Source organism: Myotis davidii, unplaced genomic scaffold (assembly GCF_000327345.1).
Source record: "Myotis davidii unplaced genomic scaffold, ASM32734v1 scaffold24, whole genome shotgun sequence".
In the NCBI taxonomy this organism is placed as follows: Eukaryota; Metazoa; Chordata; class Mammalia; order Chiroptera; family Vespertilionidae; genus Myotis; species Myotis davidii.
Genome location: NW_006298312.1, coordinates 548,487 through 552,578, shown reverse-complemented (window position 1 = coordinate 552,578; position 4,092 = coordinate 548,487). Strand labels below are relative to the sequence as shown.

The 4,092-nt window shown below is 38.6% G+C and overlaps 1 pseudogene; it reads left to right on the top strand.

The window, feature by feature from the left end:
* The first annotated feature begins 1,446 nt into the window (after positions 1-1,446).
* LOC102754579 lies at positions 1,447-1,985 on the top strand (annotated as a pseudogene).
* Positions 1,986-4,092: the final 2,107 nt, after the last annotated feature.

Sequence of the window (4,092 nt, the reverse complement as noted above, 5' to 3'; positions counted from 1 at the left end):
TAAAAGATGTAAGTAAAATAGGCAACAATATAAAGAATAGTTGCTAACTTGATTTAACTAATTCTCCTAGACAATGTTTTACTTTTCACCTAGTACCTTTCTAACGAATCAGAAATTTGTCCTGTAGTACCTTAAAATATCAGTAATCACGTGACTATGTAGAACAGAAAATATATAAATTTATAATGATAATTTGGTAATATATAATTAAACTGTCTTTGAACAATCTTGGTGACATTTAATTATTTTCTAGATATACTTAAACCACTTGACATAAATACTCAATAATACCTTCAAAAGAAGATCTTCATTTTCTCCCATCTTTTAATCTTTATAAGTCTTTGAAGAAATGTGATCTCTAATGCATTAAGTTATCTGCAAGCCAGGCTTGTTGTACTGTAAAAATAAGCTTCCCTGAGGAAACACTACAGATCCTATGTCTTGATATTGAATAGATTACTTCCCGAAAGGCTGGCAAGAGTGTAAAAGAAAAAAGGCTTGCAAGAGTGTAAAAGAAATTAATACCTCCCTTTTAAATAACTTAGGAGGCTTTTCTTTTCTAATGTACAATGTAGGAAATAAGTCAGATCTTTTTCAGTCTTTGAAAATAAGACAGAAAGGCTACTTTAGTTATTTTCACTTTGTTATTTTTAGTAGAATTTTTGTAGATATGTAGGATTCTTACATTACTGAAGCATCTCAAATATCCTGAACTCAAGGGACTTCAGAAGGTGGGAGGTTTTTAAAAGTGCCCCTTAGTACTATGTTATACTTGCAATTATAAAAAAAGGCATTCTTCACTTTACATTTTAGTAACGTGAAAACTGGTTATATGGCATCTACACCCTTCTTCCCTCATAAACATACATCAATCATCTGTGTACATATGAAACTACACTATATTGGTATAAATATTATACAACTACATTAAGTTATATGTGTGCATGGGTTTGTGTTTTTCCTTCCCATGGCACTCTCTGGAATAATCAATTAAATTACATTTCTTTCTTTTGATAAAATTATTCAATAGTTCTATTATAAAAATAATAAATTATTATAAAATAATTTACATGGTATCCAAAAAATATTGTTTTAGATTTGAGATAATAAAAGTTAATCTTGATGATATTTTGAAAATTTTATTGAATTCCTTCTAAAAAACTTTTGGACCATACTTTGATACTATAGATTAGAAAATAACATCCTTTATTATTAAGATAATTACCAAAAGGACACAAAGTTATTTATGTTTGAAAACCTGAAAAATAACCTAAGGTCAGTAAAATGTACAGATTTTTTCAAGATGCATTTTCTTGTCTTCCAGTCCCGCTGCACGGTGACTGTATGGCTGTGAGGGGCCATGTCTTGCCGCCCCTGACCGACTGGCTGGTGCTGTGCGCCGGGGGCCTCGCCTGTTTCAAGATGCCCAGAGTAAAGGTAACAGTAATGCGGATGTTGGTGAGCAAACTGAGGCTGGATGATGGTCTGAAAGGGTCCCGGATGTCAGCCACTGTCCCTGACTAGCTCTGAGGGTGTCTTTGAGGCACAGACGCTCCTTTAAGAGGTTGCAGAACTTGAAGCTAAGGTATCTTGTGCATGCAAAGTGCACTTTCCTAACGCCAACAAGCTTCATTGCTTTCAGCTAACTATAACCCCAGATGTGGGTTACTACAGGGATAGGGAGCTGGGCAATTTCAGTTTGAAACAGAAGTTCCTGATGCACACAACCTGGTGCCTCCCAAAGTGAGATGCTTGAACAGTATCTGGCACCCCAACATCACAGAGAAGGGCAGGATATGTCTGAGTGTACTGAGAGAGCATGCCACCCAGGACACTGGCTGGGATCCCATGAGTTTGGGGATTAAACTCTTTGTTTACTGATCTTCTGAACTTCAATGACCCACTGAATATCGAGGCCGCAGAACATCCTGAGGGAGGACTTCTGGAACAAAGTGGAAGGCTACCATAAGTGGTACCCTAGATGATAGGAGGGGAGCCTGCAGCGAGGACTCTGCTAGAGTGTCCTCTCCAGCTCTCAGGGGGCCTCCATCCCAGTCCTCCCATCCCGCAGACCCACTGGCTCTGCTGGGTTCTGTGACATGTCCTACAGAGGAACCTCTTCACGACTGCCCATTGTAGGCGGAGTTCCACATAAATACAGCAAGAAAATGCGTTTGGGCTCTAAAGAGTTGTCTGCTTACCTTAACATGTTTACTTTGTGAACACAGCTGTACTCTGTAGGCTGAGGAGTGCTTTAGAAGTTGCAATGAACTCAGAATCGCAGTTTGCTTCTTACCTTCCCCCAAATCACTTCCTGCACAGCAATGCCAATGACATGTCCGGGGCTGGCAGGTGGGCGGCCCCAGCCCCCTGCAAACTGTGATTGGATCTGCAGTCTCTTATCTCCTCCCAGGAATGTAGGCCATGCCTCAGTGTCTGAGGCTTCCCAGGATGCAGTCATTCACTGTAGATCTCATACTGAAATGCGTATTTTATTTAATGTAAGTATATTTTGGGACAGATTTGTAATTTGTACAATTTAATGCTTTAATTATTTTTTCTATTCTCAAAAAAGATACATTTTCTTCAATAAACATTTGGTATACTTAATACATTTGAAAATTATTTATAAACTAGTGGCCTAGTGCATGAACTTCATGTGGGGGGAGGGGAGGGGGTTCCCTCAGCCCCCCACCAGAGCCCTAATTTCATGCAACGGGCCTCTAGTTGGGTAATATGATGATGAATAAAAACATGTCATTAAGGAATTCAAAAGATAGTCTGAGAGCTAGCTGGCATGCCTCGGTGGTTGAGCATGGACCTATGAACCAGTAGCATGGCTAGATTCCCAGTCAGGGCACATGCCTAGATTGTGGGCTTGATCCCCAGTGTGGGGCATGCAGGAGGCAGCCAATCAATGATTCTCTCTCATAATTGTTTCTATCTCTCTCTCCTTCTCCCTTCCTCTTTGAAATCAGTAAAAATATATATTTTTTAAAAATATAATATGAGAGACTGTCAATCAGCAGACTATTACAATACTAAATTAGGCAATATAAAACACACAATGGAGGAATTTTGGAAGAGACAAATACATCTTCAGTAGAGGTCTGAGAAAGAGAACATTTTTCAAGTGAAGGTCTGAGAAAGAGAACATTTTCTAAGATGAGTACTTAATGGCGATATATAAGTTAATAAGGTGAAAGAGCAGTGTTGGGAAGAAGAGACAAGGTGATGAGGGAAGTAACATGCTTGCATATCCAGAGTAAAGAGAAAGGGATCATTGAAAGGACACTGGAACTGGAATTATGTTAAAAGTAAGTGAATATTGAGATCTTGCTCCCTGGTATCTGCCATCAGTTTAGCTCAAGTAAATTTTGAGAATTTTGTCAAAATTCTCAAAAAAAGGGAATGTTTAAGTAAGTGTCATTTAATAACATCCTTGAAAGTCTGTCTTGAAAATGAGGTAGAACCTCTGAAGGATTGCAAGAAGGAAGTAAGGACCAGACTTCTGTCTTGGAAAAGTCAGCGGTAATAAACAGTGAGCATTCATATACGTCATGGCTATTAACAGTATTTATTTATATTTTTAAATATATTTATTGAGTTTTTACAGAGAGGAAGGGAGAGGGATAGAGAGTAAAAATCATCAATGAGAGAGAAACATCGATCAGCTTCCTCCTGCACATTCCCCACTGGGTATGTGCCCGCAACCAAAGTACATGCCCTTGACCAGAATTGAACCTGGGACCCTTGGGTCCGCAGGCGGAAGCTCTATCTACTGAGCCAAACCAGCTAGGGCACTGTTAACAGTATTTAGATTCATTGTTGGAAGTACATGTTGCATATTGAATGTTTTGGAAAAATATATATATTACCTTGAATTGTAGTGTTTTCTATACCCTGGTAAAATATAAACTTCCTGAGATGGAGGCCATAATTTGATTCCACACAGAGTATTTTACATAATAAGATATGAAGACCCAGACTTTGAACTGAGAGCTTCAACCTTGTTTGGGGGTGTTAGGATGCCTGCCAGATTATGTGGAATGCGGTCTTAATAGGAAATTATCTCATGTGCATTGCTGCTCT